Source organism: Vicugna pacos, unplaced genomic scaffold (genome assembly GCF_048564905.1).
Source record: "Vicugna pacos unplaced genomic scaffold, VicPac4 scaffold_213, whole genome shotgun sequence".
Taxonomy (NCBI): Eukaryota; Metazoa; Chordata; class Mammalia; order Artiodactyla; family Camelidae; genus Vicugna; species Vicugna pacos.
The window spans coordinates 142316-168689 of record NW_027328892.1 but is presented as its reverse complement, the minus strand read 5'-3'; positions in this window follow the sequence as shown (position 1 = coordinate 168689).

Genomic DNA, 26374 nt, shown 5'->3' with positions numbered 1-26374 from the left:
AAAGAACACAAATAACATAAGAAATGAAAATGGAGAAACTACAAAGAGTACAATAAATTTGCATAATATCATAAGGGAATACCATGAAAAACTGCATGGAAACAAACTGAATATCCAAGGAGACATGGAGAAGTTTCTGGGAACATTAGCCAACCATTATTGCATCGAGAAGAAATTGACCATTTGAACAGACAGATCACCAGAAATGGAATGGCATTATAAATAAAAAAAAAAAATCTCTGAAAACAAAATTCAGACCCAAGTAACTTCACTGTGGAATTTGACCAAACATACAAAGAAAAATCCATACCAGTCTTCCTCAATCTCTCCCAAAAGATTGATACGGAGAGTACTCCCAAACTCACACCATAAGGCCATCAACATGGTATCAAAACCAGACAAAGACACTTCCCCAAGAGCAAATTTTAGGCCAATATCATTGATAAACCTAGATGTAAATGTCCTTAAGAAACTATTAACAAACAGAATCCAACAGCATGTAAAAAAAGATCATGCACCATGGTCAAGTTACGTTCACCCCAGGAATACAAGGATGGTTTAACATATACAAATCAATCAATCAACTGTTATACACCATATCAACAACAGAGAGGACAAAAAACTACATGATCATCTCAGTAGATGCAGAGAAAGTATTTGATAAAATTTAACCCCTTTTTGTAATAAAAGTTCTTATCACAGTGGGAATAGAGGGACCATATCTCAACATTATGAAAGCTATTAATGACAAACATATAGCCAGCAAAATACTTAGTGGTGAAAAACTGAAACCCTTCCCACAAAAACCTGAGACAAGTCAAGGTTGCCCATTCTCACAATTTCAATTCAATATAGTCTTGGAAGTCCTAGCCACAATGATCAGGCAAGAAAAAGAAGTAAAATTTCAGACTGTAAAAGAAGAGGTAAAATTGTCACGATATGCAGACATGACACTATATATAGAAAAGTGTAAAATCTTCACAAAAATTTGCTTAGGCTGAAAAGGGAACTGGGCAAGGTACCCATAGTAATGTACAAAAACCAATTGCATTTCTTTACACTAACATTGAATCAACAGGAAAACAAAGTATAGAAGCAACCGCTTCTATAACTGCACCCAAAACTATAAAATGCTTAAGAATAAATCTGATCAAAGAGGTGAATGGCTTATACATGGAGAACAAGAAAACATTGAGGAAATCAAAAAAGATTTGAGGAATTGGAAAGATATCCAATGATCTTGTAATGGAAGAAACAATATTGATAAAATGGCCATACTGCCCAAGGCAATCCACAGACTAAATGTGATTTCCTATCAAATTATGCAAAATATTTCTTTTTAGGACTGAAACAAATGATCCTAAGATATACATAGATTCATAAAAGATACATAATTCCCAAAGCAATATTAAAGAAAAAGAAAGAGTCTGGAGGAATAAACCACCATGACTCCATAAACTATTGCATGGTTAGAATAATCAAAATGACATGATATTGGTACAGATACAGGCATGTTGACCAATGGAACAGAATAGAGGGCCTAGGAATAAATCTACAGGCCTATGTTCTATTAATCTTTGACAGAGTAGCCAGGAATATGACAGAGAAAAGAGGATCTCTTCACCAACTGGTGTTGGGAAAACTGGATAGCAGCAGAGCAATGGAGTAGAACTCTCCTTCACTCCATACACAAGAATAAACTGAAAATGGCTTGAAGATTTAAATGTAAGGCAAGACAAAATAAATCTCCTAGAAGAAAACATACACAAAACTCTTTGAGGTAAATCTCATCAATGATCCCCTAGAACTGACTACCCAGGTAATGGATGTAAGAGCAAAATTAATAAATGGGACCTAATTAAACTTAAAAGCTTTTGCAGAGAAAGGGAACCATAAACAAAGCAAAATGACAAACTACATGATTAAAGAAAATATTTAGAAGTGATGCAACTAACAAAGTCTTAATTTCTAAAATATAAATACTTCATAAAACCTAAAAAAAAAGAAACCCAATCTGAAAATGGGCAGAAGCCCTAAACAAGCAATTCTCAATTAGAGACATAGAAATGCCACATAGCAATATGAAAAAAAATAATTTCTCACTATCATTATCAGAGAAGGGCAATTCAAAATTATAATGAAGTATCACCTCACAATAGTCTCAATGGCCATCATTCAAAGTCTACAGACAATAAATGCTGGGGAAGCTGTGGAGAAAGGGAACCCTCCTACACTGTGGGAAGGAATGTAGTTTGGTGCAGTCATTGTGGAATACAGGATGGGTATTCCTCAAAAGAATAAAAATTGACAATATACATTCCAGCAATCCCACTTCTGGGTATATATCAAAGGGAACAGTAATTCAAAAAGACACCTGCACCCTGATGTTCTTAGCACTGCTGTATACAACAGCCATGACATGGAAGCAAGGTCATTTTCCAAAAACAGATGAGAGTATTCAGAAGTTATGTCGTATTTACACAGTGGAATAATATTTTGCAATAAAAAATGATAAAACAATGACATTTGCAGCAAATTGATGTCCCCATAAAGTGTCATTCTAATTGAAGTTAGCCAGAAAGAGAAAGAAAAATAATACATGACAAGACATATGTGGAGCCTTAAAAAAAATTTGGATGATTTCATCTTCAAAACTGAAACACACTCGCAGATAAGCTAAACAATTTTATGATTACTGCGGAAAGGGGCTGTGAGAGGATATATTTGGGAGCTGTAGATTTATAAATGTTATCCATTATATATAAAAATAGATTTTTTCAAAATTTCTCTTCTATGACACAGGGCAGTAAGTTAAGTATCGTGAAGTAATCTTTAATAGGCACAAAAATATCTGCGTTTACGGGGACACTGTGCTCTACACTACAGATTGACACATTGTAAATGGCAGTCCTTCAAAGATAAATAAATTATTATGTAAACAAATAAATAAACAAATAAATAAATTAATACTAAATGAATAAATAAAATTTAATAATAAAAGAAATAAAAAGATTCACACTACTTAACTTTACACACTAAGAATTTAGGATAAAACAGAAAGAATAAACAAGAAAACTGAATGAATGAGATTAAGGCAAATAATAAGAGAAACAATTGAAAAGATGAAAATTTTATACCTAAGTCTGTTTCTTTTTAACAAAAAGTGGACAAAGGTTTAGGTTTGCTAAGAAAATTAAGACTCAAATAAAATTAGAAATAAAAGAGAAAATATTACCACTGATGTTGTAGAGATGCATAGCATCATAAGAAATTACCACTAGCCAATGATTTTAATGACCAAGAACTAATGACAAGTTCCCAGAAACATGTGTCTTCCAATACAGAATGAAGAAGAAATTATAAAGTGAAATAGAACAAAAGTGTGTATGAGTAAATCAGTAATCCAAACATCCCAAATCAGAAAAAATTTACAAGATGACTTTACTGGTGAATTCTGTCATATATTTGTAGACAATTTTTCACCAATTCTTCCCCAAATCTTCCAAGAACTTGAAGGGGGTGAAAGACTCCAAACTTGTTTTATGATGCCAGCATTATTTGCATAACAATGCTAGAAAAGACATTATATACAAAATATAGCATATTATCCCTGATGAATATATGTGCCAAAATACTCAACAAAACACAAGCAAAATGAATTAAAAAACACATTTGATGTATCATACACTTACATGAGTAAAGGGATTTATCCCTGGGTTTAAGGATACTTCAAAATATTCAAATCAATAAAGGTGACATGCCACACTAATAGAATGAGAAATAAAACTCACATAATCATCTCAATAGGTGCAGAAAGGACATTGTATATAATGCAACATCCTTTTAAGATACTCCCAACAAATTAAATTAACCCTGTCAGTGGCACGATATCATATACACACAAACACTGTGTGGAGAGAAGCGAAGTAGTTATCTGTCTATTGATTCATAGAAAAAGGGTTTATATAGGACATGCACAATGCCTCACATATCATCTAAGTTATAACAATGTTAATAATCTTAAGCTCTTTACGTCCCCATGCTTCTGCAGTAAGCACAGGATGTTAAATGATAAAGGAAGGCTTTAAAGATCATCACGGAACTTCATTAAGTAGGCCATCTCTTCTCCAGCCGGCTGTGCCTGTCTTATGTTGTCCTCCTCTAAGGATCTTACCGAGAATAGGCTATCCATCCATCCATAGTGGAAACATTGAGTAGGCCATTTCTTCTCCAGCCTGGATATGTGACATTCCTCACAGCTTGTTTATCAGTTCAGCCCATGGGCTTACACTCTAGAGCCTTTAGACAGGGGCCTGCAAACCTAACATCCCTTGACAGACAAATGGATGAAGAAAATTTGATGTATATATGCAATGGAATCAATACTTTGCATTCCTATCAGCAGTGTCCACGGTGTTCCTTTTTCTCCACAATCTCACCAACATCTATTTCTTTTCTTTTTAATGAGAGCCTTCTGACAAATGTGAGGTTTTGCCTCATTTTTGGGTTATGACTTTCCTAATAATTTATAACTCTGAATATATTTTCATGTGTCATTAAGCCAACTGCATGTATTCCACAGAAAATTGATTCAGATCTATCTATTCAGTTCCTATGGACAATTTTTTCAATTGGATTGCTTGGGGTTTTTTATTGTTGTGGCGTATGAGTTTACCATATATATTGGATATTAACACTTGATTGGAAAATATCACTTGCAAATATATTCTCCCATTGTGTTGGCTGACTTTTCATTTTATTGATCATTTCTTCTGCAGTGTAAATCTGTTTAAACTGATGTAATCATCTTTTGTTAATTTCTTCTGCTTCCCTTGACAGATGAGAGATATGAAAAATCAAATTAAGTCAAGTGTACTTCTTATGTTTTACCCTTGGATTCTTTGTTTTCAGGTTTTATGTTTTATATGCCCAGGAGTGGGATTGCCGGGTGATATGATAGGTCTATTTTTATTATTTAAAGAACTTCCGTACTGTTTCCAAAGTGTTTGCACAAATTTTCATTCCCACCAACAGCGTTGGAGAGTCCCTTTTTCTATGCAACCTCGACAGTCTTTATTATTTGTAGACATTTGGGTGACAGCCCTTCTCACTAGTGTGAAGAAAAACATTATTTAATTTTTGTCTAGTCTTTGTATAATGATTAGCAATGTGTGCATGTTTTTATATTCCTGTTTGTCATCGGTGTGTCTTCTTTTGGGAATTGTTTTCTGCTCGTTTTCTGGCTGAGTTGTTTGTAGATTTTTGAAATGGAGTTGAATGAATGATATGTGTATTTTAGAAATTAGCCTCTTATTGATTGAATTGTTTCCTAATGTTTTCTCCCATTTGGAAGTTCATCTTTTCATTCAGTATATTTTGCTGTGTACAAGCTTTTAAATTTAATTAGGACCTATTTGATTATTTTGCTTTTACTGTTTTCAGCTTTGGAGAGTGACATAAGAAACTTTCATGACATTTTATCTCTTTTTTTGCCTATGTTAATTTCCAGGAGTTTCATTGTCTCATGTATTAGATTCAGATATTTAAAATATTTTGATTTTATTTTTGTACACTGTGAGGGAGTGTTCTAATTCCATTGATTTACATGTAGCTGTCTAGTTTTCTCAACATAACTTGCTGAAGACTGTGTTTTAGGCATTGTATGTTTTTGTTTCCTTTGTCATAGTTTAGTTGACCATAGGTGTGATGTTTTATTTCTGCATCTGTGTTATATTCCAGTGATATACATTGTTTTTTTTTTTCCAGTGTTGTGCTGTTTTAATTACTGTATTTTTGTAATAAAATCTGGGATCTGGGAGGGGTGTGGGTTATGCATCCATCTTTGATCTTTTTCCTCATTGTTCCTTTTGCAGTTCTGGTTCTTTTGCAGTTCATTATAAATCTTTGGACTTTTTTTGTTTCTGTGGAAAATATCATGTATTTTGATATGAATCACTTTATATTTGTAGACATCTTTTGTAGTAAATATATTTTAACAATATAATTCCTCTAAACTAAGACCTTGAGATTTCTTTCCATTTCTTTGCATCATCTTCAAATTTGTTTTTCAGTTTCCTATTGAATTTATTATCTTGGTTTTTCCATATGTTTTTCATTTTTTGATTTGATTTCATATGGATTTTTTAAAATTATGAAATATTTCATTTTTAGTTTAAAGAAATGTGATAGTTTTTGTACATTAATCATGAATCATGGAAGTTTGCTAAATGTCTTTATAGTTTTAGTTGTTCTGGTGTGGAGAATTTTTAGTGTTCTCTATATAGACTATTGTGTCATCTAAAATAATAACAGTTTTACTTCATTCAATCCAACTTGAATAAATTTTCTTCTACTACGATTGCTGTTTCTCGGACATCCCATACTGTGTTTAATAGAAATGGTGAGAATGGGCATCCTTGTTTTATTCCTTAATTTGGCTTTCAGTTTTTCACTTTTGCATATTATGTTGTCTGTGGGTCTGCAATTAATGACTTCAGTTATGTTGAGAGTTATTTCCTGTATACTACTTTGGTAAGAGGTTTCTGTTGTTGTTGTTGTTGTTGTTGCTATTGTGCTGTATTAATTAATAAATATTGAATTTTGTGAAATAATTTTTATGGATTTATTGGGATGATCAAGTCATTTTCTTTTTCTTCTCTTAATATGGTGTATCAAACTGATTGATTTGTGTATGTTGAACCTCTCTTTTGATTCTGCAATGAATCCAAGTTGATCATGGTGTATGATTCATTTTATGTATTGCTGGATTTAGTTTGCTAATAATATTTTGTAGAATTTTTGCATCTAAATCAATCAAATATATTAGCTTGAAGTTCTCTTTGCATGTACTTTGTTGGCTTTTCTATCAGGATGATGAAATCTTCATAAAATTAATTTGGGAGTTTCCCACATCTTTAATATTTTTCAATACTTTGAAGAGTATAAGTTCTGCTTTGTATTTTTGAACAGTTCTCCACGGGAGCTGTTTAAATCTGCACTAGTGTTTAACGATTTTTTTTAATTGCAGATTCTATCTTTCATCTAGTAATCAGTTTGTTCAAATTGTTTGTTTCTCCTTATCTCTGTCTCTTTCTAGACATTTGTCTATTTCTTTTAAGTTGTCCAGTTTTTCGGCTTGTAATTGTTGACAAAATGTTCCCTTTTTTGTATATCTGAGGTAACAATTGTTATTTCTCTTCTTTTATTTCTTACTTTATTTCTTTGGAGCATCTCTCTTTTCTTCATGATGCACATGGCTAGAGGTTTTTTGATTTTGTTTATTTTAAAAAGAAATCTTAAAACAAAATCTTTGGTTTTATTACTCTTTTGTATTTTTTTTCTCTCTAATTTATATTTACACCTGTAATATTTAAGATTATGTTTTTTAACTTTTTTATTGATTTAGAGTCATTTTACAAAGTTGTCTCAAATTCCAGCATTGAGCACAATTTTGCAGTTACAATGAACATATATACACTTGTAGTCCCATTTTTCCTCTGTGGGCTGCCGTAAGATCTTTTATATATTTCCCTGTGCTATAAAGTACAATCCTGTTAACTATTCTACAATTTTGACCTCCCAGTCTATCTCTTTCCACCCCCAGCCCCATGGCAACCAAACTTTGTATTCTATGTCTGCGAGTTTATTTAGATTTGTATTTCTGTTTTGTTTTGTTTTGTTTTGTTTTGTTTTTAGATTCCACTGAAGAGCCATCTCATATGGTATTTTTCTTTCTCTATCTGGCTTACTTCACTTAGACTGATTTTCTCCAGGAGCATCCAGGTTGCTGAAAATGGCATTATGTAATAGGTTTATATGGTTATCTAGTGTTCCATTGTATAAATATACCGCCTCTTCTTTATCCAGTCAACAGTCGATGGACATTTAGGTTTTTTCCATGTCCTGGCTATTGTAAATAGTGATGGCTATGAACATTGGGGTGCAGGTGTCATCCTGAATTAGGGTTCCTTCTGTATTTATGCCCTGGGGCGGGATTCCTGAGTCATACGGTCAGTATATTCCTAGGCTTTTGAGGAATCTCCATCCTGTTTTCCACAGTGGCTACACCAAACTGCATTGCCACCAGCAGTGAAGGACTGTACCCTTTTCTCCAAAGACTTTCCAGAATTTGTCATTTGTGTATTTTTGAATGATGACCATTCTGACTGTTATGAGGTGATACCCACTGTAGTTTTGATTTGCATTTCTCTGAAAATCAGTGATATTGAGCATTTTCTGATGTGCCTTTTGATCATTTTTATGTCTTCCTTGGAGAATTGCTTATTTAGGTCTCCTGCCCATTTTTCCATTGGGTGGTTTATTTTTTCTTGTTCAGTTGGATGAGCTGCTTATATACTCTGGAGATCAAGCATTTTTTGGTTTCATATTCAAATTTTTTCCCATTCCGTAGGTTGTTTTTTTGTTTCACTTCTGGTTTCTTTACTGTACAGAAGCTTGTAAGTTTCATTAGGTCTCATTTGTTTTTTCTTGATTTTATTTCTTCTATGAGAAAATTTTTGAGACTTATGTCAGATAATATTTTGCCTATATTTTCCTCTAGGAGGTTTATTTTATCTTGACTTATGGTTAAGCCTTTGTACCATTCTGAGTTTATTTTTGGGTATGGTGTTCTAGCTTCATTGGGATTGTTCTAGTTTCATTGATTTTCATGCTGCTCTCCAGTTTTCCCAACACCAGTTGCTGAAGGGACTGTCTCTATTCCATTGTATTTTCTTGCCTCTTTGTTCGAAGATTAATTTACCAAAAGTTTGTGGGTTATTTTCTGGGTTCTCTATTCTGTTCCATTGGCCTATATGTCTGTTTTCCTTCCAATACATTGCTGTCATTTTGACTGTAGCTCTATAGTATTATCTGAATCATTAGCATAAATAATGCCACTGATTTTTGAACCTTAGTCTTGTAACCTGCTACCTTGCTGAATTCTTCTATCAGCTGTAGAAGTTTTTGTCTGGATCTCGCAGGGTTTCCTATATATAGTGACATACTATCTGCATATAGTGAGACTTTTTCCTCTTCCTTTCCAATTTTCATCCCTTTTATTTCTCTCTCTTGTTTGGTTGCTGTGGCTAGGACTTCCAAGTTTATATAGAGTTGGAATGGTGATAGTGTGCATCCTTGTCTTGTCCCAGATTTTAGTGGGAAGATTTTAACTTTCTCACCATTGAGTACTATGCTAGCTGTAGGTTTGTTATCTATAGCTTTCATGATGCTGAGATATGTTCCCTCTATGCCCACTTTGGTGAGTTTTTATCATACGTTGGTGTTGAATATTATAAAATGCTTTTCCTGAGAAGATTATGTGGTTTTGGTCCTTCCTCTTGTTGATGTGCTGTATTACATGGATTGATTTGCATATGTTGAACCATCCCTGTGTCCCTGTCATAATCCCCACTTGGTCATGATGCATAATCTTTTTTCTGTGTTGTTGGATTCTCTTTGCTACTGTTTTGATGAGGATTTTGGCATCTGTGTTCATCAGTGATATTGGCCTATAATCCTCTTTTTTAGTAGTGCCTTCTGATTGTGGTCTCAGGGTGATTTTGACTTCATAGAATGGCTTTGGGAGTATTCCTTCCTTTTCAATCTTCTGGAGGAGTTTGAAAAGGAATGGTATGAGCTCTTCTTTGTATGTTTGGTAGAATTCCACAATGAAGCCGTCCGGTCCTCGACTATTATTTGTAGGGAGGTTTTATATTGCTATTTTGATTTCATTTCTAGTGCTCTGCTTGTTCAAGGGGTCAGTTTCTTCTTCATTCATTCTTGGTGGACAGTATTTTTCCAGAAACTTGCTCATCTCCTGTAGGTTATCCAGTTTGTTTCCACATACTTTTCATAATATTTTCGTATGATATTCTGTGTTTCTTCTTTATTTGTTGTAATTTCTCCATTCTCCTTTTTATTTTGCTAATTTGTGCTCTCTCTCTTTTCTTCTTTTTGAGTTTTGCCAGAGGTTTGTCGATTTTACTTACTTTTTCAGAAAACCAGCTTTTGGATTGGTTGAATTTTTTCCTATAGTCTTTTAAATCTCTATTTTATTTATTTCCTCACCAATATTTGTGATTTCCTTCCTTCTGCTGCCCTTCAGGTTTTTTTTTTCCTTCTTTTTCTAGTTCATTCTGCTGGTGGGTTAAATTGTTTATTTGTGATTCTTCTTCTTTTTTGAATAAGGCCTATATCACTCTAAACACCCATCTCAGCACTGCTTTTGCTCTGTCCCATAAATTTTCTGTGGTTTTGCTTTCATTTTCTTTTGTCTCAAGGTACTTTTTCATTGCAACTTTGATTTCTTCATTGACCCATTTGTTTTTTAATAACATATTGTTTAATCTCCATGTCTTCCTTTGTTCTTCTTTGTTTCTCTGTTGTTGATTTCTAGCTTCATGTGATTGTGGTCAGTAAAGATGCTTGAGGTAGTTTCTATATTCTTAAAATTGCTGAGGTTTCCTTTGTGCCCAACTATATCATGAATCCTGGAAAATATCCCATGTGCACTTGAGAAGAATGTATGTACTATTTTGTGGGGGCTGCAATGCTTTGAAAATATCCACCAAGTTTAATATTTCTATTGTATTATTTCAGTTCTCTTTTGCCTAATATATTTTCTGTTTCGGTGATCTGTACAGTGATGTTAATGCAGTGTTGAAATCTCCAGCTGTGATTAGAATCCCATTGCTATCCCCCTTTATATCTGTTAGTAATTATTTTATGTGCTTAGGTGCTCATCTATTTGGTGCATATGTATTAATGAGTGTGCTATCCTCATCTTGTATCACTCTTTCAATCATTACAAAATGTCCTTCTTTATATTTCTTTATGAGTATTTGTTTTAAAGAATATTTTCTCTGAAATCAGTACTGCAACCCCTGCTTTTTTGGCTTTTCCGTTTGAATGGAATACACTTTTCCATCCTTTCACTCTCAATTTATATGTGTCCTTATCTCTGAAGTGGGTCTCTTGTATGCAGCATATTTAAGGTTCTTGCTTTATTATCCAACCTGCCACTCTATGACTTTGACTGGAGCATTTAGCCCTCTAACATTTAAAATAATGATGATATGCTTGTGTTTATTGCCAATTTGACCTTATTTTTGCAGTTGATTTGGTATTTCCTCTTTGTTCCTTTCATCTTCCTTTTATGGTTTGGTCATTTTCCTCTGTATTATCATGAATTTTATTTAGTTTTAGTGACACCCTGATAAGTTTTTTTCTTCTTGTTACCCTTTTTATAAGTCTTTTAGAGAACTACTATAACTGCTTTTATTAAACTGATAGTAACATGGTCTCAAACCCATCCTGCCGAGAACAAAAAATTTTAAAACGAAAGACCAAAAAAAAATTCTCCCTTTTCCTGCCTCCCCCTAACATTCTCAATGATTTGGATGTCTTATTTTAAAATTTTGTGTGTGTTTTATTTGTAATTCATGAGTTATCACGTTTCCAGCTATGAGTTTCACATTTCTGAAGCATTCTGCTGCTTTTTTATTTAGAGTAGACCTTTCAATATTTCTTCTAGCATGGGTCTAGTGTTGCTAAACTCTTGTAGTTTTTCTTGTCTGTGAAAATCTTTATGTCTCCTTCTACCAAAAAGGGCAGCCCTGCTGGTTAAAGTATCCTAGTGTATATCAGTTTTTTCATTCAGGACTTTGTATATATCTTTCCAGTCCCTTCAGGCCTGTAGTATTGTTGTAGTGAAATCAGGTGTGAACCTTAAGGGAATTCCTTTGTAACTCAATGTATACTTTCTCTTGCTTCCTTTTGGATTATTTCTTTATACTTGACTATGAACATCTTAATTATATGTCTTGATGTGGCTGTATTTGGATTCTTCCTGTTTGAAACACTCTGAGCTTCCTGTAGTTGGATATCTGATTCCTTTTTTATGTTTGGGAAGTTCTCAGTCATCATTTCTTCAAACACCTTTGCAATTCCCTTTGATCAATCCTCCCCTTCTGGGACTTCTATCATGCCAAGATTGACATGCTTTATATTATCCCATAGGTCTCTTATGATTTTTTCATTTGTTTCCCATTGTTTCTCTTCTAGCTCTTCTGATTGGATGTTTTGTACTGTCCTGTCTTCTAAGTCACTAAGTAGTTCCTCTGCATTGTCTTGTCAGCTTTGTGACGCCTTTAGTTAATTCCTCATCTCAGTCAAAGGGTTTACCTATTTTACTCGACTCTTCTTTATAGCTTCCATTTCATTTTTAACATATTTTATATCTCTAAACCCTATCTTTTATTTACTTCAATAATTTGATCTCTCCTTTTTTGAAATCATGATGTTGTAGGCTATCAATCCTATTTCACTGTTCATTCTTTCAGGGGATTTCTCTTGTTCTTTTAATTGCAACTTGTTTCTCTGCTTATTCATCTTGCTCCTACCTCTCTGGCACTGTGGTTTATGGAGTATCAGTTATCTACTGTGGTCCTAAAAGTGTTTATCAACCTAATTCCTATGTAGTAATACAACTAAGAAAAGACAAAATTGAGAGAGAGAGATAAAGAATTTTAAAGAAGGGAGAAATAAAGATTTGAAGACATTGTATAATAAATAATATGAAAGCAAGTTGAAGCACAATTTTGAAAAATAATAATAATAAAAATATTTTTATAAATTTCAAAGGGATTAAAATGGGGGTATTTATATCTGCAGAAAAATTAAAAATTAAGAGGGTAATAGAAAATGGAACAGGTGAAAACAGATTAAAACAAGGGGGTGTTCAGTGTCCTCCTGGATATTGTGTACTTTTAATGTGAACTCTTTCTCTATTCATCCTGTTTTGGAAGCTCAACTTGCTTTTTCCATTGGCCCTCCATTGGAGCCCGCCTCTGTGCTGCTCCCAGGGCCTGTCAGCAAGCAGATCTCTCCTACTCCCAACACTTGTTCCCAAGCAGCTCTCTTTACTGTGGACTGGCTTGTCACTGCCCTACCCGATGTTACAGTCAGATGTTTCAGACTGACCAGGCAGGATTAGGCATCAAGACCTCTCACAGCCACGTGGTCAGGGGCTGCATTCCATCCCAAAAGGTGGGGGTCCAACAGCCCCTCAGGTTGCCAGTCTCTCCACTGCTCTTTACCACTCTATGCTCCGCCTCAGGTTTGCACACCGGATTGGGCTCAGGGTAGACTAAGGAACATCCCTGTCACTGTTTGCACCAGAACCCAGCTTCTTGTTTATCTTGGTAGAGCACATTCTCTGTGGAAATAGGACGGAAGTATCCTATCTGCCTTATGCTGTAGACAAGTCCCCATCATGCTCTTGAGGCTACTAAGTCCTTAGGAGTGGATGCAGGTTTTACCCCCACTGCCACCTGTGTGCAAAGCTCCAGAGGGTATGGTGGCTGTGTCTGAGCCCCAGCTCTCTTCACCTAGAAAATTCTGTGGGTTTTCAGAGATGGGGAATGCACCTTTCCCCTCCCAGGGCATGTCTGCCCTGTTGTTTTATGGAAGGCCTAGGTTTTTCTGCCCTGTGGGCCCATAGCAATGGCACACAGACCCCTCCATTCCCCTGGGCTGCCTCAGTGCAGCCATCCCCATCTTCCACCTTGCTCGTGAAGCATGGCCCTGCCCTCAGCTGATAGGATGCATATTGGTCTGGGTGTCACAAGGATCCTCTGTGCCTGTTTAACTTGGTTCTGTCAATCAACTTATACTCTGTAGAGATCCAATCCTTGGAGGCTTCCTCTCCGTCCTGCCGAACCCACAGTTGGAGAAGGGAGACCCAGTGAATAAGCATCAGTCCTTCTTAGCTGCTCCCTCCCTGTGGGAACTGTCCCAATCTGTTTTGCCTTTTCTTCTTTCTTTCTTCCTTTTCTCCTACCAGATATTTTGCATCTTTATCTTTTGAAGAGGAAAATGTTCTATCAGAGTTCTGCAAGTTCTCTGGTTAATTGAGTGGGTCTGTGGATGAGTCTTGGTGCATTTGTGAGAAAGGGTGAGCTACAAGCATCCTTCTCCTCCACGATCTTGGCATCCCACCCCAAAATTTCTCACTTTATGGTGGAAGATAAACACAGCCAGGAAATAGATACAAAAGATATTTCATGGAAATGACAAGAAAGTGCAGATTGCAATGCTCAAATCATACAAAATACATTTTAAAATAAGGGTCACAATGAAAGGTAAATATAAGAATACATAAAGAAATAAGAGATCAACATTAAAAAAGAGTATTACACTCACTAAATTATATATGGATTCAAAAGTGTAGATCATATGTATAAAAAGATATATTAGTAAACATGAAGTAATTAATTCAGTATAAAACAATAATAGTAGATGAATTTAACACCTCACTATTCTGATGGCCAGATCACCCTGAAAGAATATCTTTAAGGAAACAGAGGTCTTAATAACATATTAGATCATTTGAGCCTAAATGAGTTATTGGACACTGCATCAGAAAAGAAGAACACATAAGCTTCTCAAGTGTGCACAGGATGTTTTCTAAGGAATTAACCACATACTATGTCATGAAAAGAGCCTCAGGAACTTTAAGCAAATATAGTTTACAGCAAGTATTTTTCCATACAAAAAAAGTATGAAACTATGCATCAACTCTAGAAAGAAGAACATGAAAAGCACCAACATGAGATTAAACCACATCCTTTAAAAAAATAAAATAAAACAAGGTCAATGATGAAATCAAAGAGGTAATAAAGTCATACCTCGGAACAAATTACAGTGAAAACACAGCTTCATAAAAGGCATAGGATGCAGCAAAAGCAAATCTAAGTGGGAAGTTTAGAACAATTCAGGCCTTCTACAAGGAAAAAGAAAAACCTGACACAAAGGACCAAGCTTACCTCCAAAAATAACTACAAATAAGAACAAACAAAACCCAAAGGCAGTAGAATGAGAAATCTTTAATGATTAGGTTCAAAATAAATAAAAAATTAAAAAATAAATTAAATGTCATAAAATCAACGGCTTTAATTTTTCTTAAAAATATTAACAAACTGATAAGCATTTAGCCAGGCTTATCAAGAAATACAGAGTGGACACAAACAAAATAAGAAATGAAACAGTTGAAATAACATCTGATATTACAGAAATGCAAACAAAGATTATGAAAGCACTCTGAGCAGTTACGTGACAAACAACTGGACCTTAAAGAAATGGACAAATTTCTTGAAACGTACAGCTTGCCAACACTGAATAAAGAGAAAACAATAAACTTGAAAGAGCAATCAGTATAAGTTAAATAATATCTATAATTTTAAAAACACCCCTTGAAAAAAATGCCTGGATGCATTCACTAAAACCTCTTTCCTCCCAACTATTTCAAAAAATGATGGAGGAAGGAAAATTCCTTCAGTTATTCTATGAAGCCACCAATACCATGAAAACAAAACCAGTCACAGACACTACAAAAAAAATGAAAATGTAAAGCAAATATCCTTGATGAATATATATTAAAAAATCCTCAACAGAACATCAACAAATTAATCCAGGAATACATAGAAAGGATTATACACAAGGATCAGTTCGATTCCTTCCAGGGTCACAAAGATGGTTCAACATACATAAGTCAATCAGCATGACAAAAATTTAATATGGAAGGACAAAATTCACAGGAACATGTCAATACACACAGAAAAATCATTAGACAAAATTTGACATACATTCATGATCAGAACTCTCCTGAATGTGATTACATTGGGAATATCTCTCAACATACTAAAGGCCATTTTTTAACAATTTATAATACCCAGGGGAAAGGCTGAATGTCTTCTGGGTAAATTCAGGAACAACACAAGTATTTCTACTCTCAGGACTTCTGTTCCAGAGTAAAAGAAGAAAGGAAAGGAAAGAAAAAGAAGTAAAAGAAATGCCAAATGGAAAGAAAGAGGCAAAATTGTCACCAGTACTGATGACATAACAATCTACACAGAGTCCTAAGTGCTCCACAGAGACTATTATGAACAATAATTTCAGCAACAGAGCAGGGTACAAGATTAATGTAAAGTAGTCTCTTGCATTTCTACACATTAATCATGAGATACCATAAAATGGCCATTGAAAGCAATACTATTTAAAATCCCATCCCACCAAACATCTTGGAATAAATGTAACCACATATATGAAAGACCTACACACTGAAAATTAAAAAAAAATTGACAAAGAAATTAAAAATGACTCAAAGAAATGAAAAGATGCCTTGTGCTCTTGGATTGAAGGAGTTAATATTGCTAACATGGCCGTACTACACAAAGAAACCTATAGATTTATGGCAACTCCTGTTACAAAGCTGTAGTATTTCACACAGAACCAGAAAATAAATAACTCTACGATTTACATGAAACCATTAAAAATTGCCAAAGTTGTCTTTAGAAAAAACAACAACTCTGGAGGTATAAACCTGCCGGATTCCTTAGTATATTATAAGCCTACAGTAATAAAAACAGCATGGCATTGGCACAGAGATATAATCAATAAAAACAGATAGAGAGCCTAGAAATAATTCCACACACCTATGAGTAATGAACCAATGATAAAAGAGGCAAGAGTACACAATGGAGAAAAGACAGTCTCGTCAATGAATGGTGTTGGGAAAGCTGGACATCTACATGTAAAACAGTGATATTAGAGCATTCCCAGACATCATATACAAAAATAAACTCCAAGTTTATTAAGGACCTAAATGTAAGACCTGATACTATAAAACTGCCAGAATGTTATATAGGTGATACTCAATTCGATATATATCATAGGAACACTTTCTTATATCAGTCTCCTAAGGCAAAAGAAATAAAAGCAAAAATAAGCAAGTGAGACATAAACAAACTTGAAAACTTCTGCACAGCTAAGGGCACTATCAATGAAATGAATTCATTGCCTGTGTAATTGGAGAACATATTTGCAAACAATGCAAGTGACCAGGGGTTAATAGATGTAGGTTAATAGATGTAATATGGATTTAAGTTACCCAAATCAATGTGAAAAAAAAACCCAATCAAAAAAAGAGCAGAGTACCTTAGTTAATATTTTTCCAAAGAAAACATACAGATGAGTAATAGGCAAGTGATAAAAATGCACAACAATAATAATTATTGGTAATTGCAGTTCAAAACCACAATGAGGTATCATTTCACACTGGTCAAATGGCTATTATCAAAAAGTCTTCAAATAGAAAGTGTTGGAGACGATGTGGAGGAAACAAATCTCTTGTATACTTTGGTAGGAATATAAATTGGTACAACTTCTATGGAAAACAGTATTCAGATTTTTTAAAAAGTTAAAATAGAACTACCATATGAAACAGTAATACCTCTCCTAGGAGAAATCTCGGGAAAAACATTAAATTGAGAAGAACCAATGTTCACAACAGCACTGTTTATAATATGCAAGGCACGGAAGCAATCCAAGAGTCCACTGTTGAATATGGACTTAAGAATATGTGATGTTTCTATAAATATGCAATGGAATATTACTCAGCCATGAAAAAGTATAACACATTGCTATTTCAGCATCATAAATGGGCTTAGTAAATATTGTGCTTAGTGAAGTAACTTAGACAAAGACAAAAGTAAATAATATAATTTATATGTGGAATCTAAATAATAACAAATATCTGGGTACATCTATCTATAGATATCTATTGATAGATGACAGATCAATAGATACATAGAAAGATACATAGATACATGATAGATAGATAGATAGATAGATAGATAGATAGATAGATAGATAGATAATAGATGACAGATCGATAGATAGATTGATTGAGATATGGTATAGAGATAGAGAGATTAGATAGACAAGACTGAAGCAGACTGAAAGATATGGAAAAAATTTATGTTTACCAAAGGGGAAGGGAAACAGTATTTAATGGTAGGCATTGACAGATTCAAAGAAGTATACATTAAGGAGATAAGCAACAAGGATAATCTCTATAGATCAGGGAATTATACACAATAACATATAATAATTGTATGTTACAATTATTGTAATAAATTATAATGCAATATAATCTACAATGTGGTTGGAATCACTATGCCGTACATATGAAACAAGACAATATAGTACATCTACCATATGTCAATTAAAAATAAAACATCTCGTGTATAATTTAGTCCTTTTTCCACTGATAGCATCTTCCTTTAATATTGTTTTATTTTCACTCTTTTCCTTTTATGAATACTGACTCAAATTATTTCTTTAACTTTTGTGAACATCATACCAGATTGATGTATCTACATTTATTGCAAATGATTTCCTATTTTCCTCTCTTTAATCCATATAGAATAGTAGCGTTTAAAAACATACCCAAAGAAACAGTTGCAACTTTCTCGTGGTCTCTACTTAGTATTTTGTTCAATGTTTTGCGTATTTTTGCCATTTTATTCTTTTCAGGAGAGCTCTTTTCTGCACCTCTTGTAAGGTGTCTCGGTTTTGTTTTATATCTCATTCAGGTTTTGTTTGTCTGGTAAAGTTTTTATTTTCACTTTACACCTAAGTGATAACTGTGCAAAGTAGAGATTTCTTTTTTTTCTCTGTGATTTATCATAACATTTTGTGTATATTTCCCTGTGCTATACAGTGTAATCTTGTTTATCTATTCTACAATTTTGAAATCCCAGTCTATCCCTTCCCACCCTCTACCCCCCCCGGTAACCACAAGTCTGTATTCTCCGTCCATGAGTCTATTTCTGTCCTGTATTTATGCTTTGTTTTTGTTTGTTTGTTTGTTTTTGTTTTTTGATTCCACATATGAGCGATCTCATATGGTATTTTTCTTTCTCTTTCTGGCTTACTTCACTTAGAATGACATTCTCTAGGAGCATCCATGTTGCTGCAAATGGCATTATGTTGTCGGTTTTTATGGCTGAGTAGTATTCCATTGTATAAATATACAACATCTTCTTTATCCAGTCACCTGTTGATGGACATTTAGGTGTTTCCATGTTTTGGCTATTGTAAATAGTGCTGCTATGAACATTGGGGTGCAGGTGTCATCCTGAAGTAGATTTCTTTCTGGGTACAAGCCCAGGAGTGGGACTCCTGGGTCATATGGTAAGTCTATTCCTAGTCTTTTGAGGAATCTCCACACTGTTTCCCATAGTGGCTGCACCAAACTGCATTCCCACCAGCAGTGTAGGAGTGTTCCCCTTTCTCCACAGCCTCTCCAGCATTTGTCACTTTTGGATTTTTAAATGATGGCCATTCTGACTGGTGTGAGGTGATACCTCATTGTAGTTTTGATTTGCATTTCTCTGATAATTAGTGATATTGAACATTTTTTATGTGCTTTTTGATCATTTGTATGTCTTCCTAGGAGAGTTGCTTGTTTAGGTCTTCTGCCCATTTTTCGATTGGGTTGTTTATTTTTTTTTTATTGAGTCATATGTGCTGCTTATATATTTTGGAGATCAAGCCTTTGTCAGTTTCACTTGCAAAAATTTTCTCCCATTCTGTAAGTTTTCTTCTTGTTTTATTTCTGGTTTCCTTTGCTCTGCGGAAGCTTGTAAGTTTCATTAGGTCCCATTTGTTTATTCTTGCTTTTATTTCTTCTAGGAGAAAATTTTTGAAATGTATGTCAGATAATGTTTTGCCTATGTTTTCCTCTAGGAGGTTTATTGTATCTTGTCTTATGTTTAAGTCTTTAATCCATTTTAAGTTGATTTTTTTATATGGTGTAAGGGTGTGTTCTAGCTTCATTGTTTTACATGCTGCTGTCCAGTTTTCCCAACACCATTTGCTGAAGAGACTGTCTTTATTCCATTGTATATTCTTGCCTACTTTGTCGAAGATGAGTTGACCAAAAGTTTGTGGGTTCATTTCTGGGCTCTCTATTCTGTTCCATTGGTCTATATGTCTGTTTTGGTACCAATACCATGCTGTCTTGATGACTGTAGCTCTGTAGAATTGTCTGAAGACTGGGAGAGTTATTCCTCCAGCCTCTTTCTTTCTCTTCAATAATGCTTTAGCAATTCTAGGTCTTTGATGGTTCCATATAAATTTTATTATGATTTGTTCTAGTTCTGTGAAATATGTCCTGGGTAATTGGATAGGGATTGCATTAAATATGTAGATTGCCTTGGGCAGTGTGACCATTTTAACAATATTGATTCTTCCAATCCAGGAGCATGGAATATCTTTCCAATTTTTAAAGTCTTCTTTAATTTCCTTCATCAATGGTTTATAGTTTTCTGTGTATAATAATTTCGCCTCCTTGGTTAGATTTATTCCCAGATATTTTATTACTTTGGGTGCTATTTTAAAGGGGATTGTTTCTTTACTTTCTTTTTCTGTTGATTTATCGTTAGTGTAAAGAAAGGCAACTGATTTTTGAACATTAATTTTGTAACCTGCTACCTTGCTGAATTCTTCGATCAGCTCTAGTAGCTTTTTTGTGGACCTTTTAGGATTTTCTATATATAGTAACATGTCGTCAGCATATAATGACACTTTTACCTCTTCTCTTCCAATTTGGATCCCTTTTATTTCTTTCTCTTGACTGATTGCTGTGGCTAGGACTTCCAGGATTATATTGAATACGAGTGGTGATAGTGGGCATTCTTGTCTTGTCCTAGATTTTAGTGGGAAGCTTTTGAGTTTTTCACTGTTGAGAACTATGCTGGCTATAGATTTGTCATATATAGCTTTTATTATGTTGAGATATGTTCCCTCTATACCCACTTTGGCGAGAGTTTTTATCATAAATGGGTGTTGAATTTTATAAAATGCTTTTTGTGCATCGATTGAGATGATCATGTGGTTTTTGTCCTTTCTCTTGTTGATGTGACGTATTACATTGATTGATTTCCGTATGTTGAACCAGCCTTGTGTCCCTGGGATGAACCCCACTTGATCATGATGAATAATCTTTTTTATGTGTTGTTGGATTCTATTTGCTAAAATTTTGGTGAGGATTTTGGCCTCTATATTCATCAGTGATATTGGCCTATAATTCTCTTTTTTGTAGTGTCTTTGCCTGGTTTTGGTATCAGGGTGATGGTGGCTTCATAGAATGAGTTTGGGAGTATTCCCTCCTTTTCAATCGTCTGGAAGAGTTTGAGAAGGACTGATATGAGTTCTTCTTTGTATGTTTTGTAGAATTCCCCGGTGAAGCCATCCGGTCCTGAACTTTTATTTATAGGGAGGTTTTTAATTGCTATTTCTATTTCCTTTCTAGTGATCGGATTTTTCAAGTGTTCAGTTTCTTCTTGATTCAGTTTTGGTGGACAGTATATTTCCAGAAACGTGTCCATCTCCTCTAGGTTATCCAGTTTGGTTCCATATAGTTTTTCATAATATTCTCGTATGATATTCTGTATTCCTATTTTGTTTGTTGCAATTTCTCCATTTTCCTTTCTTAGTTTGCTAATTTGTGCTCTCTCTTTTTTCTTCTTTTTGAGTTTGGCCAGAGGTTTGTTGATTTTATTTACTTTTTCAAAAAACCAGCTTTTGGTTTGGTTGATTTTTTCTATGGTCTTGTTAATCTCTATTGTATTTAATTCCTCTCTGATCTTTATTATTTCCTTCCTTCTGCTGCTTTTTGGGGCTTTTTGTTCTTTTTCTAATTGATTCAAGAGGTGTGTTAACTTGTTTATTTGAATTGTTCTTCTTTTTTGAGGAAGGCCTGTATCGCTATAAACTTCCCCCTTAGCACTGCCTTTGCTGTGTCCCATAGGTTTTGAGTGGTTTTGCTTTCATTATCATTTGTCTCAACGTATTTTTTAATTTCAGCTTTGATTTCCTCATTGATCAATTGTTTTTTCAATAACATATTGTTTAATCTCCATGATTTTCTTTTTTTCTCCTTTGTTTCTCTGTTGTTGATTTCCAGTTTCATGGCATTGTGGTCAGTAAAGATGCTTGAGATAATTTCTATCTTCTTAAATTTGTTGAGGTTTCTTTTGTGTCTAAGTACAAGAGCGATCCTGGAAAATGTTCCATGTGCACTTGAAAAGAATGTATATTCTATTTTTGGGGGGTGTAAATCTCTGAAAATATCCACCAAATGTAGTTTTTCTATTGTAGTGTTTAATTTCTCTGTTGCCTTGTTTATTTTCTGTCTGGAAGATCTGTCTAGTGATGTTAATGCAGTGTTAAAATCTCCAACTATGATTGTATTCCCATCAATATCCCCCTTTATCTCTGTTAGTAATTCTTGTATGTACTTAGGTGCTCCTATATTGAATGCATATATATTAACGAGTGTAATATCTTCATCTTGTATCACTCCTTTAATCATTATAAAATGTCCTTCTTTATCTTTCTTTATGGCCTTTGTTTTAAAGTCTATTTTGTCTGAAATCAGTACTGCAACACCTGCTTTTTTGGCTTTTCCATTTGCATGGAATATCCTTTTCCATCCTTTCACTCTCAATCTATATGTGTCCTTCACCCTAAAGTGGGTCTCTTTTATACAGCATATTGAAGGTTCTTGCTTTATTATCCACTCTGCCACTCTATGTCTTTTGATGGGAGCATTTAGTCCATTAACATTTACAGTAATTAATGATAGATATGTGTTTATTGCCATTTTGAACTTATCTTTGCAGTTGAATTGGTATATCCTCTTTGTTCCTTTCTTCTTCCTTTTGTGGTTTGGTAATTTTCCTTTGTATTATCATGGATTTATTTAATTTTTGTGACTCCCTTGTAAATTTTTGACTTGTGGTTACACTTTTTTGTAAATCTATTAACCTATACCCGTTTTTATTAAACTGATAATAACATGATCTCAAACCCATCCTACTGTTAAAAAAATTTAAAAAAGAAAGAAAAAAACTGTATATTTCCCTGCCTCCCTCTCCCACTTTCAGTGATTTGTATGTCTTCTTTTATAATTTCGTGTTTTCTTTATTTGGAATTCATGAGTTATCACCTTTCCAGTTGTACGTTTCTCATTTCTGTAGCATCCTGCTGCTTTTCTATTTAGAATAGCCCTTTCAATATTTCTTTTAGCATGGGTTTAGTGTTGCTAAACTCCTGCAGCTTTTTTTTGTCTTTGAAACTCTTTATTTCTCCTTCTCTCCTAAAGGATAGCCTTGCTGGATAAAGTATCGTAGGCTGCATCTTTTTTTCATTCAGGGCTTTGTATATATCTTGCCACTCCCTTCTGGCCTGTAGTGTTTGTGTAGAGAAATCAGCTGAGAGCCTTATGGGGGTTCCCTTGTAATTCACTCTTTTCTTTTCTCTTGCTGCCTTTAGAATCATTTCTTTATCCTTGACTCTGGCCATCTTCATTATGATATGTCTTGGTATGGGTCTATTTGGGTTCTTCCTGTTTGGGACCCTCTGAGCTTCCTGTACTTGTATATCTGATTCCTTCTTTAAGTTTGGTAAGTTTTCAGTCATGATTTCTTCAAAAACCTTTTCAATCCCCTTTGATCCTTCTTCCCCTTCTGGGACCCCTATTATGCAAAGATTGGGGTGCTTTATATTATCCCATAGGTCCCTTATGCTATTATCATTATTTTTTATTTGCTTATCTTGTAGTTCTTCTGAATGGGTGCTTTCTGTTGCCCTGTCTTCTAGATCACTAATTCGTTCCTCTGCATTAACTAGTCGGCTTTGTACAGCTATTAGATCATTCCTCATCTCTGTCAATGAGTTTACCCATTCTACTTGGCTCTTCTTTATAGCTTCAATTTCATTTTTGACATATTTTATATCTCTAAACACTATCTCTTTTAATTCCTTCAGCAATTTGATCACTCCTTTTTTGAAATCTTGATCTAGTAGGCTATCGATGTCTATTTCATTGATCTTTCTTTCAGGGGATTCCTCTTGTTCTTTTAATTGGGAAAGGATTCTCTGCTTCTTCATCTTGCTCATACCTCTTTGGCACTGTGGTTTATGGAGTATCAGTTGTCTATTTTGGATCTTAAGGATTTTATCTATCTAATGCCTATTTAGGAATAGAACGTAGAAAAAAACACAAAGAAAAAAAGAGAGAGAGAGAAAGATTTTTAAAAGAAGGGAGAAAGAGGGTTTGAAAACAGTGTATAATGAATAATAGAAGAGCGAGTTGAAGCAGAGTATTAATCAGGTTGAGACGTCCTTTTTTAAACCTTTAAAAAAAGGGGGGGCGGGGAGATGAATAGATGTATTTGAAACCTGTTTCTAGTCAATAACAGGACATCAAAACCCAAGAGAAATAGAAATGAATTAAGAAGTAAAAATTAAGAGAGTAATTGAAAATATAACAGGTAAAAGCAGATTTAAAAAACAAAACAAAACAAAAAAAAAGGGGGTTGTCGGTGTTCTCCTGGAGTCTGTGTGCTTTTAATGTGAAGTCCTTCTGTCTTCGTCCTGTTTTGGCAGCTCAGTTTGTTTTCATAGGCCCTCCGTTGGCGCCCTCTTCTGTGCTGCTCCCAGCACCTGTGGGCAAGCAGATTTCGCCTACTCCTAACACGGGGTCAGATGCAGCTCTCCTCTGCTGCGGGCGGGCGGGTCACTGCCCCTCCGGATGCCGCAGTCAGATGTTGCAGACTGGCCAGTCAGGAGGGCGGGTCGTGCCCTCTCCCAGCACCTCGGTCAGGGGTTGTGTTCCTGCCCGAAAGGCGGGGGGCCGCTCGGTGAGAGATTTCTTATTTCAGTATTTTGAAAATGTCATTTTATTTACACTTGGCATATGTTTTCTGCTCAGAAAACTGCTGATAGCCTAATGGGGGTTCCTTTGTAGATTATCATAACCTTTTTTGGCTGCATTTAAAATTTTACTCTGTCATTGACTTGCCAATTTGCATATCACATATATTGAAGGAGGTCTCTTTGTCTTAAAGTTATTGGTGTTTTCTTGGCTCACACACTTGTATATCAGTTCCTTACCCAGGTTTGCGAATTTATCAACTATTACTTCTTAAAATAAACCATCAGCTGCCATCTAAGTTTCTTCTCCATCCAGAATTTCACTCTAATGTGCACTTCTTGAAGAAATCTGATGGCTATTATAGAATTTTCTCACTTTTCAATATCTTGTATCTCTGCCATCTCCTTTCATTTCCAGTTTTGTATTGGGGAGTTTGCTAATCTCTCTTTCACAAAGACAGTCTTCTTCCAATGCTTTCTGTTGCATTCTTCATCTCATTTACTAAGTTCATCTGGTCCTCCAATAATGTTTGGTTATTTTATAGTTTCAATCTCTTAGGTAATATATACCTTATCATCATTTATTTTAATCCAGAGCTGAGTAAACTGCTTTCTGGGTTTTGTTTTTTGTACTGAGTTTCTGTATGATATGTCTCTGGATCCCCTATTAGTTATATGGCAATATTCCATAACTTTAAGTTTGTTGCAGTGTTGAAATTGTGTGTGTGTGTGTGTGTGCGTCTGTTTCGATTTCTGTGCGTGTGTATCTGTGTGTGTGTGTGCGTTATAATGTTACTGTGATTGGTCATGGTTTTAGTAAATTTTTGCTCTGATGACACTAAATAACAGATTGGGAGTTGGATTCTTTCCTGTTGTTATCTGGTAGTTTGTAATATTGCACAATTTTTGGTTTTACTTACCTGATCTACCTCTGATAATATTTCAAAATGGCACTTTTCAGTCGCTACTTTTTGGATAAAACATGTGCTTTCATTGTAACTTCTTAGAATTCTATGGAGGTTAATGCCACTGTTGTCCCTGGGACAGCAAACCCTTCCTTTTATTTGATATCCCTTGAGACTCAGTGTACACAATGAAGAAAGGTGTAAACACAGGTGGGTAGTTGGATTCAGGCAAGTGCCTTTGCCATATCCAGTGTTGCAAGGTACCTTTTCTCCACCACTTTGAATGGGGAGTAGGGACAGTGTCATGAATGTCTGAGTGTCTGAAGGATGGAATTTCTGTCTCCATTGTGGCTCCCTCCTAGTTACCTGTGACCATGTGTACTGGTGAACTTGGAGGCTAAAACTGTGTGAATCACTGAGACCCTGTATCTACTGGGTACTCTGAATCTGTGGGCTCAGATACCCTAGTCAGTGGGCTTTGGACGCAGGCAACAACCCTGCTCTTCCCTCAGTTCAGCCACCTTTATGTGTTTTAGCCCACCAAACTTCAGCTGTACACATGCGTTCTGGAGTATTGTTTTGTGTTGTAGTTATTTTTGTTGAGATGTGATCGTTTCACTGATTGTTGATTTAAGGGGAGAGACAGAAATAAATTTAATTTATATCACTTTTTCAAAAGTATATGCTTTTTCATTTAAAAGCTTAAATTCTACTATGGAAATTTTAAGAACAGTAAAGAAAGTGAACAAATCACCTCCCTTAATATCAGAGTTCTACACAATATTTTGTTTTTCCTGGGGTCTTTTCTTCAATGCTTTTCCCACATACATGCACATTTTACTATAGTATATGACTATAATCTCTTTAAAGTCATTTAATATATTAAAATATATTTCTATGCTGTA